The sequence below is a fragment of the Scyliorhinus torazame genome, chromosome 19, assembly GCF_047496885.1.
Source record: "Scyliorhinus torazame isolate Kashiwa2021f chromosome 19, sScyTor2.1, whole genome shotgun sequence".
Lineage (NCBI taxonomy): Eukaryota > Metazoa > Chordata > Chondrichthyes > Carcharhiniformes > Scyliorhinidae > Scyliorhinus > Scyliorhinus torazame.
In genome coordinates, this window is record NC_092725.1 from 80,032,625 (window position 1) to 80,059,339 (window position 26,715).

Below are 26,715 nucleotides of genomic sequence, written 5' to 3' on the forward strand. Positions count from 1 at the left end.
TACTAAGAAATGACCAGATTGTCATTCCGCTAACTCTCAGGTCAGAAATGCTCGTCAAGATTCACGAAGGACATCTCAAAAGCGAGAAATGCAAGAGAAGAGCACAGCAAGCTGTTTGTTGGCTGGGAATAAATATAGACATAAACGACATGGTAATGATGTGTACCACGTGTCAAAAATATAAACCAGCTCAATGTAAGGAGACCCTTCAACAGCACGACATAGCTACGTCACCGTGGATGAAAGTAGGCATGGACTTGTTCCATGCTAAAGAGAGAGACTATGTTCTCATCATAGACTACTATTCCAACTTTCCTGAAGTGATGAGACTTCCAGACCTCACCTCCACGTCAGTGAGCAAGGCATGTCGGGAAACTTCTTCGAGACATGGCATTCCGCAAACCGTTATGTCACATAATGGTACCTGCTTCGCAAGCTGGGAGTGGACAGACTTCTCAAAAAAATATAATTTCAACCTGAAGTCCGCACTTTCCTCAGTCAAACAGCAAAGTAGAGAAAGGTGTGCACAATGTAAAGCAATTAATAAGCAAGGTGAGTGATTCGTAATTCAATATTCACTTGGCTTTACTTTCATATAGAGCCTCACCATTAAGCTCAGGGCTCTCTCCAGCTCAAATGCTTTTCATTTGTGAAGTGAGAACAAAGCTACCCATGTTACTAATCCAGATCAATCATTTGTGTTGAGTAAAATACAGCAACAAAACAACAAAAAACGAGGTTACTATGATCGACATGCGATAACACTGCAACCACTGAAGATACAGTTAGACTTCGACATTCAGAAGGAGGATGGTCACAAACAGCCACTGTAATCAGATAAGCAGCACCACGTTCCTATGTTGTAAAAACTGCAGAGGATGTACTACTTCGTCAAAATTGGCGGGCCCTTTTGAAGATTCAAATTCCTCCACCTATATTTCCGACGTTGAATTTGCATTAGTCTCTGAACCAGCAGAACTTGCTTATCAATAAACCAGCTGACAGTGATCAGAAGGGCATTAAGAAAAGAATCCAAAGCCACTGAGAAGATCCAAGTAGACGATGACGCAAACCAAATCATTTAAACTTGTGAACTTTAAACTTGTGAACATTGAACTGATTGATTCACTAACTCTGTACAATGCATGACAAACTGCATCATTTCTTTATGTACAATTTTCTTTACAGCATATAGAATATATGTAACATAAAAAAGGGGGATGTAGTGATCTCTGTATATGTAAATACATAAAGGGTTAATGTGTAGTCAATACAGTCAGACGAGGGCACACTAACAAGGGGTATATAAACAACCACAATCTGTTTACCCACTCTCTTTGGATGTGCTGTAGCTAGAGAACAGAAGTATAGCAAGCTCAGAGTGTAAAGTATATATTTCATTGTTAATCTAAATCTACCTTGTCTAATTCAAACACTAGTAAATGTATTGAAGAAAAGAACTCACAAGTAAATTGATTAGTTTATCATAATAGTCTCATAAACTATTTGTTATCAACTGGACGACTTCGAGTATTCATCATCTAAGTTAAATTCAACTCGGCAGAAACAAATGAGCAACAAATATTACTCCTAAGTAATATAACACCAGGTATGACTGCAACCAGTGGAGAGTCATCGATCACCCCCCCCACCCCTCCAATTCTCTTTGACTTCAGTTTTGCTAGGGCTCCTTGATGTCACACTTGGTCAAATGCTGCCTTGATGTCAAGGTCAATCACTCTCATCTCACTGCTGGAATTCAACTCTTAAACATGTTTAGAACAAGGCTATAATAAGGTCTGGAAACAAGTGTGAACTCAAACTGAGCATCAGTAAGCAGCTTTTTGCTGAGTAAGTGCTGCTTGATAGCACTGTTGGCAAACCCCCCTTCCATTACTTTGCTGATGATTGAGAGTAGACTGAAAGGGCGGTAATTGACTGGGTTGGATTTGTCATTCATTTGTGGGCAGAACACAGAGGGCAATTTTCCACATTGTCAGGTGGATGTCATTGTTGCAACTGTACTGGAACAGCTTAGCTAGGGTTGCGGCAAATTCTAGTGCAGAAGTCTTCAGTACTACAGCTGAATGTTGTTAGGGCCTTTGCTGAAACTTGCAATAACAAATGTTACAAACTGTACTTATTGTGTGTACTGATACTACAGGGTAGAAGAGATACTTTCTGCACTTTCCCTGGAGGTGGTGGGCAGGGGAGGGGGGAATTGTGTTGGAATTGTGTGTTGGCAAAGAAAGGAAGAGTGTTGTCAGCAGCAGCTTCTTGGTCTTTGAGACCAACATGCACATAATGATGAGGTGGACTGGGTAAACCTAATGGAAAGATTGCAGACCACTTGGAAAGAAATAAGTATTTTTAACACAGGGCCTTCGTTTTCATGCCCTTTCCAAATGACTGGAATTGTACTCAGTCTTCTAGTTATTTTATGCAGACGTGCCCTCACATCCATACATGTGAGTTTGGATCGACCCTTGAGGACACACTGAGAGACAGACTTCTGTGCAGATTGAGAAATAAGACAATCCAGAGATGATTGCTGACATAAAGCTTTCTAACACTCAAACTTGTGTTGAAATAGCAGTGTCTATGGAGCTGACAGCTAAAGAAGTTCCCCAAATTACAGCTGGCGTCAAAATAACCCAAGATGAATACTGAGAAAATAAGATCTTTCAACATGCAAGCATGCCAGAGGTGTGCTCAGGTGGGGCATTCTCCACAGATGTGCCCAGGTATGGCATTTTCCACAGGAATGTTGGTGTCAAGAAAACAAATGTCATAACTGTGGCCAGAAAGGTCATTCAAGGTGTGCTGGGCCAGACAAATTCCTCAAATCTTGAAGATGGGTAAAAACAAAAATGCACCCAAATACACAAAAATGGCCTAGAATGACCGAAGACAATGATAATTCCCAAAGAACTAAAACTTGGTGCATTATCGATGCAAGGCGATACACAAGAGATTTTGGGTCTATCCGAAGCTAAATGGGAACAAAATTAAAATGGAATTAGATGCGGGAGCTGCTGTATCTCTTATCTCTGAAAAATTAGATCAACAAAAGCTCAAGAACATACCATTAAACCATCTGATATAATCTTGAGAACTTACATGGAATATGTGATTCCAGTGAAGGGTTGTATCTTGGTGCAAGTCAAAGTAAATGGTCAATCTGAAAAACTGCTGCTCCATGTGGTAAAAGGAAGTTTTCCTGCACTTTTCGGGAGAATATGGTTGAACAAAATAAAACTAAATTGGCATGCTGTGAACCAGTTGGTTGAATGAAAGAACACGTTACAGAAGCTCTTAGAAAAGTACAAGAATATACTTGAAAACACTTTAGGAGAAATGACCAGAGTCGAGGCACAACTTAAGATAAAACCTGATAGCAACACTAAATGTTTAAAGGCAAGATTGAGAGTGCGTGGCCGAGCGGTTGGGCAACCACAATTGTCTCAGTTACCAAGCCAGATGGCTCAGTAAAAATCTGTGATGACTTTAAAATGACAATTAACCCAGTGTTGTGTGCTGACCAGTATCCCTTACCATTAATTGAGGACCTATTTGCTGGATTGTCAGGTGGACACAGTTCAGATTTGTCCCAAGAATATCTCCAGATGAAGATAGTAGCTGTGTTACAGCCTCTTCTAAATATTGTAAAACACAAAGCGCCTACCGTTAGGAATAACGTCTGCACCAAACCTATTCCAAAAGTCCATGGACCAAATCGTTAGTGTTCTCAATGGTGTTCAAAATAATTTGACAGCATTTTAATTACCAGCAGGACTGATAAGAATTTAGAAGACACATTGGAGCATCTCGAAAGACAATCTTCACATCGAGAGAGAAATGTGAATTATTCCAATCATCAATAAGCTATCTTGGCCATGTAATTGATAAGGACGGGCTTCACAAGCAACCCAAGAAGATGACTGCGAGTTTAGATGTGCCAAGACTACAGAATATATCGCAGCTGAGATCTTTTTTAGGACTCATCAATTACTGTGGAAAATGTATTCCAAATCTCACTGCCATATTATAACCATTTCATACATCATTATGTGTGAACCAACAATCATACATCATTAAGTGTGAACCAACAATGAATTTGGACAATAGACTGCAAAATGGCATATACTGAAATCAAAAACGTGCCGAAGAAATCAGAAGTTTTAGTTCATTTCAACCCCAAGTTGAAGAGATTTCCCTCTCATCCATCATAAGAACTTAAGAATGAGGAGCAGGATTAGGCAATTGAGCCGCACGAGCCCAGTCCGCCATTCAATACAATAGCTGATCTTCTCTTGGTCTCAAGTCCACTTTCCTGCCCATTCTCCATAGCCCTTCAACCCATTATTAAGTAAAAAAATCCGACTATCTCCTCCTCAGATTTACTCAATGTTCCGGCATCCACCACACTCTGGGGTAGTGAATTCCACAGATTCACGCCCCTTTGAGAGAAGTAATTTCTTCTCATCTCTGTTTTAGATCTGCTACCCCTTATCCTAAAACTATGACCTCTCGTTCTAGATTGCCCCACAAGAGGAAACATCCGCTCTACATCTACTTTGTCAATAACTTTTATCATCTTCTGTACCTCCATTAGATCTCGTTTCATTCTTGTAAACTTGAGAGAGTATAGGCCTGAATGGCTCAATCCCTCTTCATAAAACAAACCCCACATCTCTGGAATCAATCTAGTGAACCTCCTCTGAACTGCCTCAAATACAGCTACATCCATCCTCAAATAAGGGGCTGTTTAGCACAGGGCTAAATCGCTGGCTTTGAAAGCAGACCAAGGCAGGCCAGCAGCACGGTTCAATTCCCGTAACAGCCTCCCGAACAGGCGCCGGAATGTGGCGACTAGGGGCTTTTCACAGTAACTTCACGAGGACACCCAGATCCCTCTGCACTGAAGCACTCTGAAATTTCTCTCCATTTAGGGAATAAGTTGCCTTTCCATTTTTCCGACCAAAATGGATCATCTCACACTTATCCATGTTAAACTCCCATCTTCAAAATTTTGGCCCACTCATCTAACCCATCTACATCCATATGTAAATTTCTTATTTCCTCATTGCACTTACTATCCCACCTATTTGAGTGTCAACTGCAAATTAGCCATAGTACCTTCTATCCCTACATCCAGTCATTCATATATATTATAAATAGTTGGGGCCCAAGGACTGAACCCTGTGGCACCCCACTGTTTACAGCTTGCCAACCAGGAACAGACCCATTTATCTTGACTCGCTGCCTTCTGTCAGTGAGTCAATCTTCTAACCAAGTTATTCCCATGTGATCTTACCGTAACCTTTTGTGCGGCACCTTATTAAATGCCTACTGGAAGTCCAGATATACTACGTCTACCAGATGCCCATCATCCACTTTGGCTTGTTACATCTTTGAAGATCTCTAGTAAATTAGTAAAAAAAACAATTTACCCGTCATAAAACCATGTTAGCTTTGATAGATTGCGTTTTAACTTTCTAAATGTCCTGTTACTTCCTTAATAATGGACTGGCTGCATCGGTGAGGAGTAACTGGGACGCAGGGAATAAGGAACACCTTTTTACGGCATGAGGTAAGTGGTCAGACAACTGCGGGGCGGGTGAGGGGAGACCGGGATGAATAGGGATGTAAGACTGGGAAGTGGGGAGGGGGGTTGGGGGGCTCAGCTCAGGCTGTTGGGGCCGGAGGTGGTGCAGGGGATCTGCTAGATGATCATGTGTGTGTGGTATCCCATGGGAGGCTTGGTCTGTGTGTTTAAATAGTTACTCTGGAGTCAGAACTGATTTCCTTTCCTTCTAACTCTTTCAGAGTAAATATCAGGGTAGAACTGGCACAGCCATCCAGAGGTAGCGATTTAAATTGCTTCTCTCGGATAATTCCCAGCCCAGTGCAATTGTCCAGGGGAAAATCTCGGCCTGTGATGGGATGTCAGTTTTTATTCTCACCTCTTTCCGAGTCTGGAGACATGCAGCTGGTTGTTGCTGTACAGTTGCTTGTCTAATGTTGATGCAGGCTTTGGCCTGGGATTGTGGATTATCATTTCTATTCCCAGATAGTGATCTGCGAGCTGCAAAATCATATAAAATTTAGCAGCAGCCACCACTATGCATCTGAGACTCAATCGCCAGACGACAGCAAGTTGTCAGTGATTGAATTACCAGTGCCGTCTAGAGCTGAACTGCCCAGTGGTGATTGATGATGCCTTGAGGCAATCCTTCCCTTCCTTTCCTGTTTTAATTTTTATTTCAAGTATCTCTTGACCAGAAAACTCGAAACTGAGATTCAATGTTTTGAGCATTCATCCTCCATACCATTTATAAATGCAGTTACATCAACTGATGCAGCCTGATTTCCATTCCATGTTTTTCGGTTTACTCATGTAATGTGAAGATTGTCAGATTCTAGCCAGTCAATTTACAACTTATTGAAAAACATTTTAAACAAATCAGTGGCGCAGTGGTTAACAGCGCTTCCACACAGGTTCAAGGACCCGGGTTCGATTCCAGCCTTTGATAACTGTCTGGGAGAAGTTTGCATGTTCTCCCAGTGTCTGCGTAGGTTTACTCCGGGTCCTAGTTTCCTCCCATAAAGATATGCAGGTTAGGTGGACTGGCCATGCTACATAGCCCCTTAGTGTCCAAAGATGTGCAGGTTGAGCAGATTGGCCATGATCAATAAGTAAGTTGATGGGATGGGGAGGGAGAGTGGGTCTAGGTAGAGTGCTCTTTCGAAGAATCGGTGCAGACTGGATGGGCCAAATGGCCTCCTTCTGCATGTAGGGATTCTATGATTCTAAAATCTAAATTTTTCACACTAAGTAGCAGTTAGCCACGTTCTGTCAGTCAATGCAATCAAAAGCCATTTGAAGTGGTATTTATGAGGTGTTGTAGAGCCACAGTCATCATTTGGCCAACACTCAAATTTCCTTTGTTGCCTTAGTAAAGTCAAATTGTTAAGATATTCTTTCGCAAAACAATTCTTCTACATCTGGAGTGCAGGGGAATCGTCCCATTCTAACTCATGGAGAGGTTAGATGTAGCAGGTACTTCCACACAGCAAGAGGTGGAGGTAATGGGCCCGATTCAGTGGACTTGAGTTCAGGTCCGCTGAACGGCGTGTTTAGCAGGGTGTTCCTTGGCTGAAGCTCACCAGCAGAAAAGGCTCCCGGCAGATTGAGGCGCTATTTTGTCTGGCTGCCCCGATCTTCCCCCACACCCGTTTTGACCACGTCCCTCACCCACCAACCTTGATGAGGCCGCTGGGAACCCTCTCTCACCCCACTCTATCTGGCAGGACCTAATCATTGGCATGGCAACCTGGGCATTGCCAGGGTGCCCTACCAGGGTGCCTAGGTGGCACTGACAGGGTGCCAGGCTGGTAATGCCAAGGTGCCCAAGTGCCACCGTACCCTTTCCGCAACCACCCGGGGGTCTCATATGGCTTGGGAGATCCCCTCAGGTGCTGTTACATCTGATCGACATTTATGACCAGTACCAAATGGAGTCCTGGTGAGGTCTCCCAGGTGCGACCATTGAGCCCCGGGTGAATCCAGCAAACGGATTTTTAACGGTTCATTTAAATATGCTGGTCTGGATCAAGCCCAGTGAGGGTGAGATCCAAATCTTGACGTCTTGCAATATTCCGTTGAATCTTGCGGGATGTTTTGAGTGTTACGAATCTCATGAGAGGCCTCTTGCAAGATTCAATAGCTTTGTCCCGACACCAAGTCGGGTGCGACAAGGCGGCTGAATCCCACCCAACAAGTTATAGTGTGAGTGTCTCCGGATAGCTCACTCCAGAATGTCCTTTGTAGATAACTTCAGGTCACTTACCTAATTTGTTAAATAGGGCATGTTTGAAGGACTAAATGGAAACAAAACTTTATAACCTTTTCCAAATTAAATGAATTGTTTTAACGTATAAGCCTCTTTTTCCCAGCATAGCTCTGAAATAGTCTGTCTAGACACAAATATTATCCATTTGTGAGTTAAAAAAGCAAAAAGACTTGCATTTATATAGCTCTTTTCATGACACCAGATGTCTCAAAGTGCTTTATAGCCAATAAAGTGCCTATTTAAGTGTAGTCACTGTTGTAATGTAGGAATGAATTGATTCATAAAGCAGTAATTCAATTGTGATGTTGGTTTTCCAATTTTCATGTGAACCTTTCTGGATCCCAGTCTCCCTTTCTTTCCCTCTGCCCAAATCTTCTCCCTCAGTCTCTCTATCCCCCACTTTTCACTCCTGGCTGTTTCTCGATCGGCCTGTGTAATTTACAGTTACCCCTATGTAAGGCCTAGTTCTCTCATGTGGAGTGAGGGAGGATAACTGTGATGTTGCCACCAAACCACACCAGTCCTTGTGACAGCAGCTAGAGAATTAATGAAACCTGGGGACTCATGCTCTTCTCCAGGATATTGTGAGGGTTGACAGGCCTAATATATCTCCTGTCATTAATTTGTTCTCTTACTTCCTTGACTCTAGCTTTGATATCATTGTCTCCAACGGAATTTTCATTAACTTTCATCCTAGTCGTTTCAGTATGGACTCCCTCTAGTACAAGACGCACAGACATGAGCATTTCTACTGCACAACTGGACTAGCTATTCATCACTGAACTGGTGGAACCACATTAAGTTATATTGGGCCTCCCTCCCCCTTTCCAAAATTACCTCCTGGATCATCCTGCAAAGCAAAGGTTTCTCCATTATCAACCATTTAATTTAACTCCTCACCTCGAATAAGTGTGAGGAGCTCATGGACTTACTTGTCACCAAGATAGAGATCATCTGTGTGGCTGTTTCCCTTCCTTTTCCCTTTCCCACCAAGCCCTGTCAATGAATTGCTGTCTGTTTTCTATCCCAATTTTTCCCATGCTCATTCTAGCTACGATACATGCTTCTTGTCCCCAGTCTGATTCTCACGAAACGACTGACCACCCAACTTCCTTTCTTGGTTCCCTAGGCTAGCTGACATTCCAAAAATTCTCTCCTCTTCAGGCTCAAACCACCATTATCAACTCCATGGTTCACAGGACCATAGGTGACCTTTCATCTCTGCAAACTTTGTAATATGCCCCTTGCAAAATCCTTGACCATTTTGTTGCTTCCCAAATCCTGGCAAATTTCCCCTGCATTTCTCTGGTTTGAATCTCTCCAATCATGTTCTTGACCACCCCATAGCAATAAAATTGCCTTCACCACCTCATAAATAACATAACTGTGACTACGCTATTTTATTTCTCCTCCATGCCCTTGTGCTCTCTGCAGCCCTTTGACGCATTTAAAAAAAAATATATATATTTTAAGGTATTTGAACATTTTTATAATAGTAACATAAACAATGACATCAACATGGTAAAATAAACATCCCCCCCCAGCCCAATCTTCATGCACCTCAACCATACAACAACAATACTGGAATACTGCATCTGCGGACATTTTAATTTTCCCCGAGAAAGTCGACGAACGGCTGCCACCACGGGAGAACCCTAACATTGACCCTCTTAAGGCAAACTTTATTTTCTCGAGACTGAGAAACCCAGCCATGTCACTAACCCAGGTCTCTACACTCGGGGGGCTTCGAGTCCCTCCACATTAACCGTCTCCGGGCTACCAGGGAGGCAAAGGCCAAGATGTCGGCCTCTTTCGCCCCCCTGAACTCCCGGATCTTCCGACACTACAAAGATCGCTACCTCCGGACTTGGCACCATCCGTGTTTTCAGCACCGTGGACATTGCCTCAGCAAAATCCTGCCAAAACCCTCTAAGCTTAGGGCATGCCCAAAACATGTGGACATGATTTGCTGGGCTTCCTGCGCACCTCACACACCTATCCTCAACCCCGAAGAACTTACTCGTCCTAGCCACTGTCGTGTGTGCCCGGTGGACTACCTTAAATTGTATCAGGCTAAGCCTGGCGCATGATGAGGAGGTATTAACCCTGCTTAGGGCATCCGCCCATAGACCCGCCTCTATCTCTCCTCCTAGCTCGTCCTCCCACTTGCCCTTAAGCTCCTCCACCGGAGTTTCCTCCACCTCCGAAAGCTCCTGGTAAATATCTGATACCTTCCCCTCTTCCACCCAGGTACTGGAAACTACTCTATCCTGTATCCTCCATGGCGGCAGCAGCGGAAAGGCTGGCACCTGTTTTCTCAGGAAGTCTCGCACCTTCAAATACCTAAAACCATTCCCTGCCGGCAATTTAAATTTATCCTCCAAAGCTTTCAAGCTATAAATGGATCCCCCATCCTTCCAATTCCTGCCCTCTGCCAACTCCGGAACCCGCCATCTAACCTACCCGGTACTAACCTGTGGTTATTATAAATTGGAGTCCAAATCGATGCTTCCTCCACTCTCTTATTTCTCCTCCATTGCCCCCAGATCCTCAGAGCCGCCACTACCACCGGACTTGTGGAGTATAGGGCCAGCGAGAACGGCAGAGGTGCCGTTACCAATGCTCCCAGACTGGTGTCTTTACATGACGCTGCATCCATCCGCTCCCATGCTGACCCTTCCCCCATTACCCACTTCCGAATCATGGCTATATTAGCCGCCCAGTAGTAATTGCAGAAGTTCGGCAGCGCCAACTCACCCTTCCCCCGACTGCGGTCCAGCAACACTTCCTTCCCTCGCGGAGTTTTACTCGCCCATGCAAAGCCCAAAATAATCTTATTCACCAGCTTGAAAAAGGCCTTAGGGATGAAGATGGGGAGGCACCGAAAGACAAACAGAAATCTGGGGCGGACTATCATTTTCACGGTCTGTCCCCTCCCCGCCAGTGATAGCGGGAGCATGTCCCATCTCTTAAAGTCCCCTTCCATTTGTTTTACCAACCGGGATAGGTTTAACTGGTGTAGAACCTCCCATTTCCGGGCCACCTGGATTCCCAGATATCGAAAGCTCTTCCCCACCATTTCTAAGTGGCAGCTCTCCCAGTCTCTTCTCCTGTCCTCTTGCCTGGATCGCAAACATCTCGCTTTTCCTCATGTTCAATTATACCCCGAAAAATTGCTAAATTCCCTCAAGATTCGCATTACTTCCCCCATCCCCTCCAACGGGTCCGAAATGTACAAGAGCAGGTCATCTGCGTAGAGCGATAACCGGTGCTCCACCACCCGAACCAGCCCTTTTCAGTTCCTAGAGGCTCTTAACGCCATGGCCTATTGGTTCTATAGCCAGAGCAAACAATAACGGGGACAGGGGGCACCCTTGACTCGTCCCTCGGTGTAGTTCAAAATACCCCGACCTCAGCCGGTTCGTACGCACACTCACTACTGGTGCCTGATAGAGCAACCGCACCCAGTCAATAAAGCCCTCACCAAACCCAAACCTTCCCAGCGCCTCCCACAGGTAATTCCACTCCACCCGATCAAAAGAATTCTCTGCATCCATCGCTACCACCACCTCCGCCTCCACTCCTTCTGAAGGCATCATAATAACATTTAGAAGCTTTCGAACATTGGCCTTGAGTTGCCTGCCCTTAACAAATTCCGTCTGGTCTTCCTTTATCACCCCCAGGACACAGTCCTCTATCAGTCTTGTGGCCAGTATCTTAGCCAGCAGTTTGGCATCCACATTCAGTAGAGAATTCAGCCTGTATGACCCACATTGCTCCGGATCCTTCTTCCGTTTCAGGATCAATAAAATCGAGGCCTGCAACATTGTTGGGAAGAGCACTCCCTTCTCTCTTGCTTCGTTAAATGTCCTCACCAGCAGTGGGCTCAATATCTCTGAAAACGTCTTATAGAATTCACCGGGTAGCCGTCAGGCCTCGGGGCCTTGCCCGACTGCACGCCCTCCAGCCCCTTGATCATTTCCTCAATCTCAATTGGGGCTCCCAGCCCCTCCACCAGGTTCTCCTCCACTCTTGAGAACCTCAACTGATCCAGAAATTGCCTCATCCCACCCACCCCAGCCGGGGGTTCCGACTCATATAATTTACTGTAAAAGTCCTTAAACACCTTGTTCACCCCCGCTGGGTCCAGGACAGTATTCCCATCTCTACTCTTTACTTTACCTATCTCCCTGGCCACCTCTCTTTTCCTGAGCTGGTGCGCCAACATTCTGCTTGCTTTTTCCCCGTACTCATAGATCGCCCCCCTTGCCTTCCTCAACTGTTCCACTGCTTTCCCTGTGGTCAACAGCCCAAACTCCACCTGTAACCTCCGCCGCTCCCTCAGTAGCCCTGGGTCCGGGGACTCAGAGTATCTCCTGTCCACCTGGAGTATCTCCTCCATTAATCTATCCCTCTCAGCCCGTTCCACCTTTTCTCTCTGGGCCCGTATCGAGATTAATTCCCCTCGGACTACTGCCTTCGAAGCTCCCCAGACCGTCGCTGCAGAGACCTCTCCCGTATCATTTGTTTCCAGGTAGTTCTGGATGGACTTGTTAACCCACCCACAGATCGCTTCGTCCGCTAGCAACCGCACATCCAGTCTCCACAGCGGGCGTTGCCCTCTCTCCACACTAACCCATAGATCCACCCAGTGTGGGGCATAATCCGACACTGCACTTGCCGAATACTCAGTATCCACCACCTTCGGTATTAGCACCCTGCTCAGAACAAAAAAGTCGATGTGAGAATATACCTTGTGGACATGTGAAAAAAAGGAAAACTCCTTCGTCGTCGGCCGTACAAACCTCCATGGGTCTACATCCCCCATCTGTTCCATAAAACCCTTCAATTCCTTTGCCGCAACCAGCCTCCCCCCTGTCCTGGATTTTGACCAGTCCAATTCCGGATCAATGACTGTGTTGAAGTCCCCTCCCATGATCAGGTTATGTGACTCTAAGTCTGGGATCTTACCTAACACCCGCCTCATAAATTCCACGTCGTCCCAATTCGGAGCATGTATGTTCACAAGTACCACTTGCAACCCCTCCAACTTCCTACTCACCATGTACCTACCCCCCTTGTCTGACACGATTCTCCCTGCCTCAAGTGCCACTCATTTGCTGATCAAGATCGCTACCTCCCTGGTCTTTGAGTCCAGTCCCGAGTGGAACACTTGGCTAACCCACCACTTTCTCAATCTCGTCTGGTCTGTGACCTTTAGGTGTGTCTCTTGTAGCATTGCCACGTCCGCCTTCAGTTCCCTCAAATCCGCAAACACGCGAGCCATCTTGACCGGCCCATTCAGTCCTCTCACATTCCATGTGATCAGCCTGGATGGGGGGCTTCCAAACCCCCAACCCCCACCGACTAGCCATCATGCTCTTTAGGCCAGCCTTGAGCTCGCGCCCTCCGCTTTCTTGAAACCCCACTCGGGCTGTCGCTGTTCCCGACCTCCCATTTGTCCCCTACTAATAGTTCCTCCCCTGTCAGAAAAGCAGCTCTCCCCCCCCCCCCCCCTTTCCCACCCCCTCAGGAACAGCATTAGAAACCCAATCTCCCAAGTCAAGCTCCAGCTTAACACCCGCTCACCCCCCCACCGCGCTTCCGAGAGTCAGCTGATCCATGCTGACTCAATAGCTCCCGCCCCTGGCACCAAGCAGTCTGTCCCCCTATTGTACTCCCCTCTCTCCCCCCCACATGAATAAACATTTTTAAAGCATCACATTCCCCAGTAAACAAACAACAGAAAAAACAGTGAAGAAACAGTCACTTTAGAAAAATAGTCACCCAAAAAACAGAACTAAATTCAAAGCCCATTCCCCCCCCCCCCTCCAACCAGGTCCTTGCAAGACAAAACAACCTTTAACCATCCACACAGCCCATTATTTCACATAGAGCTACTTAAATTTATACAATCCAGCACCACAAATCGCTGCCCCAGTACGTCTCCAAGGCTTAAGTTTTAATTTGCCTCCAGCTTCATTTCTTTAATAAAGGTCCATACTTTGTCTGCCGTTTCAAAGTAGAAGTCCTGTTCCTCATGTGTGACCCACAGACGGGCTGGGAACAGCATCCCGAACTTCACCCCCTTCTTAAAGAGGGTCGTTTATGCCCGATTGAACCGTGCTCGGCTCTTGGCCAAATCCGCTCCCAGGTCCTGATAGATGCGCAACTCACAGTTCTCCCACTTGCTGCTCCATTCTTTCTTGGCCCACCGCAAAACGGGTTCCTTGTCCATGAAACGGTGAAAACATACCACCATGGCCCTCAGCAGCTCGTTCGCCCTGGGCTTCCTCGCGAGGGCTCTGTGCGCTCTGTCCAATTCCAGGGGCCGAGGGAACGCCCCAGCCCCCATCAACCTCTCCAACATGTCCGTCACATAGGCCCTCGCGTCCGATCCCTCACTGCCTTCAGGGAGGCCAACAATTCTGAGATTCTGCCTCCTGGACATATTCTCCAGGTCCTCCAGCATCTCCTGCATTCTTTTCTGGCGGTCGTTCATCATCCCCCACCTTGCTTTCCAGCACGGTTGTATACTCCTCGAGCTTGGACAACTTTTGTTCGACCTCCTGGATCGCTCTCCCGTGGGTTTCCTGATTCTGAACCACTTGATCAATCGAGGCCTTAATCAGGTCCAGCGTGCCCTTCTTCAGCTTGGTGAAGCAATCCTCGAAAAACTTCAACAGCTGCTCCGTCGACCACTGTGCCGTCTCCCCTTGCTCTCCGCCATGCTGTCCTGTATTACCAGCTCTGCTTGCGTCTCCCTTATAGGATTTTGTCTTCTCACACGGCCACTTCTGGTCCAATTCTCTATACACCGGAGGGGGATTTCTCCTTTCTGTCTCACTCTTCACTGATTTATCCCATAAAATCCAGAAAAAAACAGGGGGAAAGGTTCAAAAGTCCATTACAGGCGGGAGCTATCAAATGTGCGACCTCCTCCTCCATGGCCGCCACAGGAAGTCAACACTTTAAAAAAAAAAATTAAAGTACCTAATTCATTTTTTCCAATTGAGGGGCAATTTTGCATGGCCAATCCACCTACTCTGCACATCTTTGGGTTGTGGGAGCAAAATCCATGCAAACACGGGGAGAATGTGTTCTCCACACGGACAGTGACCCAGAGCCGGGATCGAACTTGGGACCTCGGCGCCGTGAAGCAGCCGTGCTAACCACTGCGCCGCAATGCTGCCCCCCCCCTCCTTTGACACAGTTGACCACATCATTCTAATTCAATTCTTCTCATTTCAATAGGGCAGCTCTTTCTTGTTCCTTCCTTACCAGAGCCTCTCCATAAATGGTTGCTCTACCCACTCACACACACTACATGCTGCCCTTTGGTAACATCATCAACAAACATGGGGTCAGCTTCCCCATGTAAGCTGATGACACTCAGTTCTACCTCTCCACCACCTGTCACGACCATTCTGATCTTTGGGCTGCCAAACATCTTGACCATCATCCTACAATTATCTTAATAAATCTTTTCTGAATCCTCTTCCAAAAACAGAAAAAATATATGGGATTTTCCACTTCATTCATTACTCCTAACACACACCTGGAGTGAACATCAGGAGATCCCACCCCCAGCCCATGGTTTTTCCAATCAAAATGGTTCGAAAACAATGGGCTGTGGATGCAGAATTTCTTGGTATATTCTTTTGGCATATACGAGGAGTAATGAAATGGAAAAGCTTTACCGGTAATTTGTACTGCTTACCACCACCTCTTTATTTTTGTGCTCATGTTTAAAAAAAACTTTGCATTCCATAGTCCTCCCACTTAGTAAAAAACGTATTGAATTCTCTGCTCACATTTTCTTTCAAAATATTACCATTTATCCTCACCCTATTCTTCCACCCAAAAATGTATTATTTTACATTTCACTTTAAATTTCATCTGACATCTATCTGTCCAATCTGCTCATCCATCTGTCTTTCTTAAGCAGTTCTTGACCCTTCTTACAGTTAACTTACCAATTTTGATATTGTTGTCCTTATACCGAACCATCAAAATATACTGAAAAAAGCACGGGTCGTCACATTGAATCCGAGGAGGGAACCTACTATTATTCATTCACCAGTCTAAAAACATTCATGGAATACTACTCTCCTTCTGCTCTTTGGCCAATTTCCTACTAATACTGATCCATACTCTTTTAATTTATCTTCTTTAATTTCATTGGCAAATCTCCTATGTGACACCTTGTCGAACTACTTTGAAAATCCCTATTCAGCATTTGTCAGATTTCCTTCATCAGTACACTCTATTATGACCTCAAAGAACTAAATTGTGGATACGGTATTATGTATGGCACAAATTTGGAGAGGAGGAGGATGTTCTGGTCAACCATGTTGAAAGCTATATAGAGGCCAAGTAAGGATGACTCATGGTTGCAGTCACGTAGGATGTAGTCATTAACTGGCACGTGCCCTCCAGGCAAATTCACAACACATTTTACAGCCTGAATGACCATCTTATCAATAGAATGAACTAAAAACATTTAATTTAGATAAATGTAGCAACATAAAGTTTGGTCGGGCCAACACAGTATACTGCAGAGAACAGTACTGAAAGAGCTTTTATAAAAATCTTGATGTTATTGTGTACAGATTGCTGAAGATTCATGACTAATACAAAAGAGCTGCAGCTAAATCGAACAAGGTAATGAGTTGTATTAATAGAACACTTCAGTAATTAATGGACACCATATAGACACTATACATTTACCGTACTGTGCCCAATTTTGGATGATATAATGACCTTGGAAAAGTTCTAGACGTAGGCTAATAGAATGATTCCTAGCTTTCAAAATCTCAGCAACTCAGCTAGGCTTAGTAAGACCTTGGCTTACTTAATTTAAAGCAATACAAATTTAGCGGCAATCTGACAGAAGTATATAAAATAATGAAAGGACTAGACAGCATCCCTTATGGAAGATTGATCATTTTAACTGTTTGGAGAGGACCAGAGAACATAAAGTTGAACACAAAGTTAAAAATAAGAGTGGGAAGAAACTGGAAGTTATGCCACAACATGGAAGAATTTCCCAGAGAAGTGTGAATCTCTGGAATTCATTTCTAGTTGGTATGATTGGTGATGACTCTCTGCATGCTAGACTGGTTCCTGATTGGGGAAAAGGTTAGAAACAGAAGATAGGAGCAGGTCGTAGGCCATTCGGCCCTTCAAACTGCTCCACCATTCATTCTGATTATGTCTGATCATCCCACTTTCCCCCCCGTATCCTTTGGTCCCTTTAGCCCCAATCTTATGGAAGATTTTCTTTCAATGTTACACTTGGTCCATGTAATCTTCTTGACAGGTTTTGATTGTCTCAGGGTATTTTTCCTTTATTGACTCTGGGTTTTTACTTTTCTTTCACATTCTCAGGCGATCACATGACTGTGGGTGTGTGGTGGGGTGGGAGGTGTTGCATCAGTAGTAGAGAAATCATCAAAAGCTAACGGAAACACAGCCGTTGAATGTTTTCAAGGCAGTGGTAGATAGATTCTTGATTATTAAGGGGATGAAAGGTTATCGGGAAGTTACAATCAGACCAGCTATAATCTTACTCAAAGGCGGAGCAGGTTCCAAGGGCCAAGTGGCCTAGTCCTGCTCCTAATTTATATGTTCATATCTTAAAGGAGGGAAGAGGTGTGCAACTCCAATGGTCTGGATTTCATGGTTTTTGGCAGGCTTGACTAGATGTCCTTTTCTGCTTGTCAATGTTGTATGATGCTACATACTGGGGCAGTGTAATTGTGAAAATAATAGCTACTTGGGTTTCAATTTCTTATTTTCAAAGACTATTTTCTTTTAACGCATACCATATTAAAACTCTTATGGGCATATGAGATCACCCTATGTTGTACGGATTACACATGCTGTTATAATAGAAGGTAATATTTGAATCCTTAATAACCATTACCCTTATTAACAATCTCATTTAAGAATCAACAAAATAAAATTAATTATTAATTTGGGAAGATAGTCATTTTTCAAGATGTAAAATTTTAATATTTGCTTATTGACAATTATATCCCCCATACCTTAGGTTAGATTGCTTCGCTCCAATGACACCATTGTGGCTGTCTGGGTTTTTCCTCTTACATTTGGCTTTGATCCTCCCTCCCCACATGTCTCTCTTTGTTCCCTGTCGGGCATGACTTGTTCAGTATGTCTGGTTGCCTGACACTCCCAGCTGTCAAACATTAGGTCTAGGATTCAGCACTTCTTCCTTTTCTCTACGAAAAAGTTAACCAATGACAGATCAAGATAGGGCTAATTCAGCCTCCAAGCACAGATAAAGTTCTCTATTTGAAACTGCACACATAGTAATATGGTTAAAATAATTATTTATACACTTTTTGATTATTAAGAACCTCTTGAAATGAAAACATTTCCAGAAACCAACTTATATAGATTAGTACTAAAATTCAACCTACATATAGCAGCATAAATCATTATCAAGTATGAATGCCAAATCAGTACTATTTTTAACCAACACTCACCTCTTTCCCCTCCTCTTGAGGGTTAGATTTCATTGTAAGTGTCAGTTTTGAGTAAATGCCAGTATAAACTGCAGGTGGAGCTGCATTAGGTTTCTCCACATTCAGATCATTGTAACTATCCACACACTGACTGCCTTCCTTTCCAATTCCTGTATAATCCCTGCAAAACAATTAAGGATGTATTGCTTGAGCTTACACAAAAGAGTCTTGCATCCTATAGCACTGACCAGGATGGTGCATTTACTCGAGCTGCGCAGGAATGAATAAAAATTCAGATTATAGCACTGGGTTGAACTTCAAATAGAACCTTGTTCTAGATTAAGTGTAAATTTAACAAAATAAACAGAGTAAATATCGGTGAATCTAGATATTGCCATGAATGGATTATTACGACTGTGCTAAAGGGACATCAAATATTACTTTAATTGAAGTCATTTCAAAACAATTTTCATTTATGTAGTGCCTTTAACATAGTAAAATTACCAGGGCACTTCATAGGAGCATCAGGAGATGAAATTTGCCACGGAAGTGAGATGCGCTCTATGGGCTGATAGCCAAAAGCTTGTAGGCACTAAGGAGCAGCATAAAGGAAGTTGAGAGGTAAAGAGGTGGAAAAGTTTAGGGAGGGCTTTCAGAGCTTGGGCCTAAGCAGTTAAAGGCACGACCATCATTTGTGGAGCAGATAAAATTGGGGATGCTCAAGAGACCAGAATTAGATAAGCACTGGTATCTCGGAGAGGTGTGAGGCTAGAGATTACAATATTGGGAGGATGAGGCCATGGAGGGACTTAAACAAGGTTGAGAACTTGCAATTGGGGTGTTGCTTAACTGGGAGCAATGTGGGTCAGTAAGCACGGAGGGATAGATGAACGTGCCTTGGTACAAGTAACGACATGGGCAGCAGAATTTAGGATGACCTCAAGTATGCGGTGAGTAGAATGTGGGAGACTAGCCAACACTGTTTTGGAGTAGTGGAGTAGAGATATCAAAGGCATGAATTGACTTAAAATAACAATCATTCACAGCTCTCTTGATATTATAGTGGATAATGGCACTACCTGGTCTAGCATCCTGCTAAATAGAAAGTACCAAGCTTGATTTCCATTTGGTTAAAATAACTTGATTTCAGATGGATTGCTCAAATTTCCTCAACACTCCTCTGCTTTGGAGGAAACATAATTATTCAAAAACCCTGCACATCATTTTTCTGAAGTGATTCCTGTTGCATGAGATTTAGCTGTTTGACCATGTCTCGCCAAATAACTAGATAGTTTCCAGTCACTGGAATCATCCCCTAGCAAGGATCAATTGACCTTTACAAAGGAAGTAGGAAATTGACTTAATCATTACAGAACACAATTAATATGATGGTACTGTCCAGGCTTACATAGAAAGAAATGTATATTTGTACATACTGCAGTAAATCATTCTAGTCTTGCAAATGCATTAGTGAATTTCTGCATCTTCAAAGTATACTTAATATTATAATTTGTAAGAATACTTAGAACTGAAGACAGAGAGAAAACCCATAGCAAGTGGTCCAAAATCATTAAGCTGTACTATCTCTAATTAATTCCCTCACAATACCCCACGGTTACCTTATTTCCAACTCAGACACTGAAGAATGAAGTTACCTGGTCTCCAATTCAGTCAGTTGAGTCTATGTTATCCAACTCCTGATATTGCTCTTATCTCCAATTTACTTCCATATTAATTTGCAAACTACTCACACCAGATACTGTGTCACTGTATCCCTGAATGAATTATTATAGATGTAGTGATATATTTCAAAATTACTGAGAATGACATATCATTCTTCCACCATTGACTCCATTTTCCTGTTTACTCATTTTACTATGCATAATATAGAAATATTTATAAAGAAGGAAATGTTACTACTTTATCGTACATTTTAGCAAAAATAGTAAAGAAAATATGCATGTAATTACTCTCCCAGTGACTCATTCAATTTACGAACTTCTATTGTCATCTGACAATCTCCTTGTTGAGTCTCCCACTTATTTGGTTAACCTTGCAGTTATTTTCCCGTCATCCTGGTAACTTGTGGTAATTAAGTTACTGACTCACTTTGGTAACATCACAATTACTGAAAATGCTTCATTCCCTTGGTTCATATTTTGAAATAGGCACATTCTACTTTGGTGCATGAGTGGATCTGATCTTTGATTCCTGGATCACGAAACTATTCACTGGAGAATTATTGGTTATACATGAATCCAAGTCCACAGAATGTTGTAACAATCTCTAATCGTGATTATTAGACAGTCCAATAATGTGATAAGAGGGGTTGGATTTAAGAGTTTAACATATGTTAATTATTTGGTTGTCACTTTGTTCTGATTAATTTGTGTCCATTTGAACCACCAGACTTGCAGGTGCTGCTGTTGCTTCGAATACAAAGAACAAACTATTAACAAAACCCATAAAACATTTTCCTTATTCCTCTTCCCTCACTATTTTTGAAACTCTTTTTATTCCTGTTCTCCAATTTCTTGTCTCTGCACTGTTTAATGGGAACACATGCAACCATAAGCTCTGAGCCCCGTGAGTTGAACGTCCCTAAAAGGAAATAACTAGTCTGCTCTCTTGTCCTATGGAAACCTAAATCATGTTATGAAGTAGGGGAGTATACTGACATTCTATCTTGTCCACACCACTGAGAGTGTTCAGTGTAATCTTCAAGTAGAATATTATTTGTGAAGATCAAGTGAGTGTCTTTAATCTTCAAATCTGTTAATTCAAAACTCTTAACAGCAATGAAGATAAAGTGCTTTTTGCTTCATGTTAAATTATGATAATGCCCCATTAAATAATGTGACCTATATCCAAATGTCTGGGTGAGAACAAGAATATATTTCATAAAATATATTCTTTCATGAAAGTTTATTTTCATTGTCAACTTAATATTTCTCCTGAACTACTTTTATTAAGGCCAATTACTTTTTGTTTAAAGCGCCAAATGCTTGGTTGCCTGTCTGCTTAATTAGAGCAGACACAGAAATAATAATTCAAGCTGTAGCCTGATTAGCAATGGAATTGACTACTTCTCTAATACCTGGGAGATTTGTATCCTCTATTTTTTTAAAATCAAAATATAAATGATTCATTCTTCTTCAGTCAGATTTGACTTCAGTTAATTTTCATCCGAACAAATAAAAGAGTTTTTTTTGTATCTTATACCAACAGTACAGTTTGTCAAATTATACCAAAGACATCTAGTGGCTATTGATGAGGATTTCTCTAATGGTCTAAGAAAAACTGAAATCACTATTAAGTTAAACTGCTGAAATGTGTTTTGCACCAAAAAACTCAATATAAGAAAGGTGTATTGTAAGTAAGGTGTATTGTATTAATCTCGACTAATTAGATATTTGCTCTGTAACCAGGACAATTCGACTAGATAATAACATTTTGCATATCATAGAATTTACAGTGCAAAAGAAGGCCATTCGGCCCATCGAGTCTGCACCAGCTCTTGGAAAGAGCACCCTACCCAAGGTAAACACCTCCACCCTGTCCCCATAACCCAGTAACCCCACCCAACACTAAGGGCAATTTTGGACACTAAGGGCAATTTATCATGGCCAATCCACCTAACCTGCACATCTTTGGACTGTGGGAGGAAACCGGAGCACCCGGAGGAAACCCACGCACACACGGGGCGGATGTGCAGACTCCACACAGACAGTGACCCAAGCCGGAATCGAACCTGGGACCCTGGAGCTGTGAAGCAATTGTGCTATCCACAATGCTACCGTGCTGCCCTATATAGATAAAAATACTCAAGAATTTGATTTTTGTAATGCAAGTAATTCCATCCTCAATCACTCCTGTAAAACATGAGATTATTCTGCAGTCTGCATAAGATTTCATCAATGGTTTGTACCAATACAATGCAACTGTCAAGAACAGTACAGCCACACTATCCAGTATCATGGAATACCATGAATTAATGGTTGTATGAATAATTGGGTGTTACTTGAGTTAAGATTTCCATAAAATATGGAAACTATACTTCTACTGTTTCCACATTATCTGGACATCTAAGTTACATACATCATTCTGCATAGGACAGGGATGAGAGTGGCTAAAGAAAAAGAGGTTTGAAAATTAGTGGTCTAAGACAAAAAGGTCTGAATTTTTTATGTGACAATGTATCTTGTAATTATAGCACTTTTTAATGATCTGTAGTGAAATGCAAATGCTTCTCAGCCATTTCAAATGGGTGCAATTGTTAGACTTCAAGTGAGTAGGGAACATTAGTTTTTCCTTTGGTTACCTCCATTACTCTCAAGACAGTGGATCAATCAGTTTGTAGAAAATAACCAAAGTGACTTCAGTATTCAATGCAGTTCAGGATGACGTCCAAACCAGCATGTACTGGATTATGTACATGCAAAGTGAAGCAAAGGACTATGGCACTGCTTCACAAACTTTTTTCCAATGTGATCCCATTTTAACTCTTCATCTTCTCAAGGGCAATTAGAGATGGACAACAAAGCCTGGCCTTGCAGCGATGCCCATTTCCATGAACAAATTTATATATATTTTTTAAACTCTTGAAAGTTAACGTGACCCCGGACACCAGCAAAAGAGCAATAAAGCAGCATAGTAACATTTAGTATATAATTATTGTTTACGTATTGTAGATCAACATACATCATATAAGTATGAAGTGTTTTCTTTAAATTTTCTTTAAAATTTAAAGTACCCAATTCATTTTTTCCAATTAAGGGGCAATTTAGCGTGGCCAATTCACCTACCCTGCACATCTTTGGGTTTTTGGGGCGAAACTCACGTAAACACGGGGAGAATGTGCAAACTCGACACGGACAGTGACCCAGAGCCGGGATCGAACCTGGGACCTCGGCACCGTGAGGCAGCAGTGCTACTCACTGCAGCACCGTGCTGCCCTCGTATGAAGTGTTTTTAAAGTACTTTATAAAATGTATTATTTTATATACTCATGTATATTTCAGCCATATTTTTTTGTTCATGGAACGTGGGCGTCGCAGGCTGTGCCAGCATTTATTGCCCATCCCCAATAGCAGTCGAGGGGCGGTTAAGAGTCAACAACATTGCTGTGGGTCTGGAGTCACATGCAGGCCAGACCAGGTAAGGATGGCAAATTTACTTCCCTAAAGGACATTGGGAAACCAGATGGGTTTTTACGACAACGGTTTCAAGATCATTAGACTTTTACTTCCAGATTTTACTGAATTCAAATTTCACCATCTGCAGTGGCGGGATTTGAACCTGGGTCCCCAGGGCATTACTGTGGGTCTCTGGTTTACTAGTCCAGTGACAATACCACATCACCACCTCCACCAATATTTCCTGGAGACAGAAGACTCTGAAGCCCCTCCCCCCCAAAACTTTATCAACTGCCTTGCTCCAACCCCCCTCCTCTCACTCAGCACTCTTCCCAATCCTCCTTCCCCAACCCCTCGGACATTCTTCCCAACTCCCTCCCCCCTCTTAGCAAACCCGCTTTGCAACTCCCTCCTCCCCCCTCCCCTCTTCTTAGCAGACCCCGCTTTGCCACTCACTAAGGAGCTCCCTGACCTCCTTCCTCCCATCGCTCAGCACCTCTTCTTTCCAATTTTCCTCACCAACCTCCCCACCCCCTCACTGGCCTGGCCTTACAGCAATACCAAGTGGCCCTGTAGCCCCTTCATAGCCAAGCACAAACAACTTTTTCTTATTTAGAGTACCCAATTATTTTTTTCCCAATTAAGGAGCAATATAGCATGGCCAATCCACTTAACCTGCACATCTTTGGGTTGTGGGGGTGAAACCCACGCAGACACGGGGAAAATGTGCAAAAACTAATACTGATTCAATGCAACCAGCCTAGACTCTCCCCCTGTGCAAACTTAGACTCTGCTGATTCCGCCCCTCCCCCCACAATCAGATGAACCCTGTAAAGGTTTTGCCCCCCCCCCCCCAAAACTGTACCATCAGGCAGCCAGACGAGCACAGCCTCAGGCTGTGTGGTGGCAGTTGGAGTTCAGGCATGGACTCCAAAGGGGCTCCCCATTTTGGAGTTCATTGATTTCTCCCAGACTCCAGGCATTGTCTGAACGCACAAACAATCAGAGAGGTGGAGGCTGGAAAAGCCTTGGCAAGAGCAGAATTCCATATTCTGAAAAGTGGAAATTCACCAAATGGCTGAATTTCCCATCCCTGATCTTGCAGAATGGAAAGAAACTCAGTTTTAATCTCGATTGTTTTTTTTAAGAACATAAAATTAATCTTAAGTAGACTGAACTGGTATTTTAACATTGTGCTACTTAGGATTTGTTCAATGTTTTCACCGGTAGCCATTAGATATATACCATCCTACTATTTTCTGTAATCCGTCTCTGAATTTATTTTTGGTTAATGAAAATTGACTGAACTGAAATCCCACTGTAAGGAACCTGTGGGTATCATTATGCACCACAACCTGCCCACTGTTGGTTTTGTGGTTATGTTGCCCTTTGTACTCAATATTAATCTAGAGTAGTTGTTTCCACACGTTAACTGACCCAAGTGTTTAAACACACAGTGAATATTTAATTATGAACTAACTGATCAGCAAAAACTATTAGTCACAAGTTGTGAACAGGCTTGCATATGGATTAACCTATGCTATTATTTGGGGGATGAGAGAAAATCATATAATCACAAAGGTGAATGTTGGAATATCAGGCATCTTTAAGGTCTGAAACTTGTCCAGGGCACAAATGCCATTTCTTCCCAGCCACTGGCTGGGGAATCAGGTATAGATATAAATCTGAAAAAAAACCATGTGATGTGAATTTGAAATTAGTCACATTTCTAATGAAATTGCTAAAGTTTTTGCAAATAAATCTGTTAAAATTGTGTTTGATAGGAAAAGAATATTATCCAGTTGAGAGAAGTTTGTGTTTGAGATCCAAATACTAAAATATCCTACTTGAGGTTGGTTGATATCCTCAGATCAAAAACAATACATTCCTGTTTTTTGCCAGATCATCTTAATTCTGTTTGCACGTTACCAAGTTAAGCAATGTTTGACATTCCTCACCATGATCAGGAAAGTGATCAAGGCTAGTAATTTTTGCTTTACAGAGCATGCAATTGGAATATGGTGAAGAGTAGTGACATTCATCTTTGTCACCTCCCCATGTTATTTACTTCCACCTCTTAAACTGTAATTTCTGACATGGACTGCAAGTCGGCAATATTCCGAAAAGATGTGTGCTGTAAGAAATACGGTATTCTTCGTCTTTCGGTGAACTTAGCCAAAATAGAAAAGTCAAGACTAAAAATGACTTGTCTTTTGTAAAGGATTTCAGTTCTACTTGATCTGACATTGAAAAAAATAAAGCTTTGAAAAATGCATTTTGAATCAACCCCAATCTTGTGATGGATTGTGGAAGAAACAGTAGTTATAAGAGGCAGATGGCACATCAGCCATCAAAACCTCTTGTACAGTGTATTCAGGGCTGCGTCAAAAGGTACTTCTGGCAGCTCGAGGCCATTTCCACCTCAAAGAGAACGAAAACCCACCCAGGTAAATTTAGGAGAGCTTATTAAAATGGAGGCTGGGAAATTCCAGACATGGGGAATGTCAGCAAAAAATACATTTTGTTTTAAATTTTAGGAGCTATATTCAACCAAGAAGTTGATAAGAAAAATATTTTGCTACAACTGGTCTGCTGAAAACGAAATCCTGGCCTGTTAAAGATAATCTTGTGAATCATGAATGAACGCTTTTTAAAAATTTTTTAGAAAAATCACTTTGTCCTGCAAGTTGCAGTAGATGTTAATTGATTTCCCAATCCCACGTTTTTTTTAAAACTGCTGCTGAGAGTTAGTCTTGGGGCAGCAGCCTTGCTTCTGCTTGAAAAACCGATTAGGCGCACTCAGAAATGGACAGGAATGCTAAAAAAAAAGGCCGAGAATCCTGAGGGAGCTGCACACTAAAGCCATTAGGCATGCATGAGCGGACAAGCAGAAAAGGAGAGCGCTGTAGCTTTTTAACTTTGCCCAACAATGCAGCGCCAGCCCGGGGCTCGGCCCCACAACCACCTCCCGTCCTTCCTCTCACCCATCCATCCATTTAAAACGCGCCAGGAATCATCAGGAAAAGGTTGCAGGATGCGCTATCTAAGTGTAGAGAAGAAGAAAGACCATCCGGGTGAAAAGGAAACCCGATTAGGCGGAACAAGGCTCCAGGCAGCATTCCGCCCCCCCACCCCACTACTGACAACACGGCGCCATTGGCCCACCTCCACCACCGTACTTTCTCGAAATGATCACACACAATGGGGGCACTGACTTTTTTTTCTCCAAAACAT

At 43.0% G+C, this 26,715-nt stretch overlaps 1 protein-coding gene and 1 long non-coding RNA gene across 5 annotated transcripts in view; one reads left to right on the top strand and one right to left on the bottom strand.

The window, feature by feature from the left end:
• Window positions 1-26,697, bottom strand: part of LOC140396250 (uncharacterized) — a 78,321-nt gene extending 51,624 nt beyond the window's left edge. The window contains exons 1-3 of one of the 3 annotated variants that reach the window (XR_011936498.1): window positions 26,466-26,697; window positions 18,368-18,527; window positions 17,906-18,100 (exon numbers count right to left, since the gene is read on the bottom strand). This is a non-coding gene — a long non-coding RNA (uncharacterized lncRNA). Of the gene's footprint in view, window positions 1-16,343; window positions 18,101-18,367; window positions 18,528-26,465 lie in introns of those variants that run through there. The other 2 variants (XR_011936497.1, XR_011936496.1) reach the window with 2 other exon arrangements.
• The window catches only part of wnt5b (wingless-type MMTV integration site family, member 5b), a 186,001-nt gene that overhangs the window by 66,352 nt on the left and 92,934 nt on the right, over window positions 1-26,715 (top strand). The gene's annotated exons all lie outside the window — the stretch shown is intronic.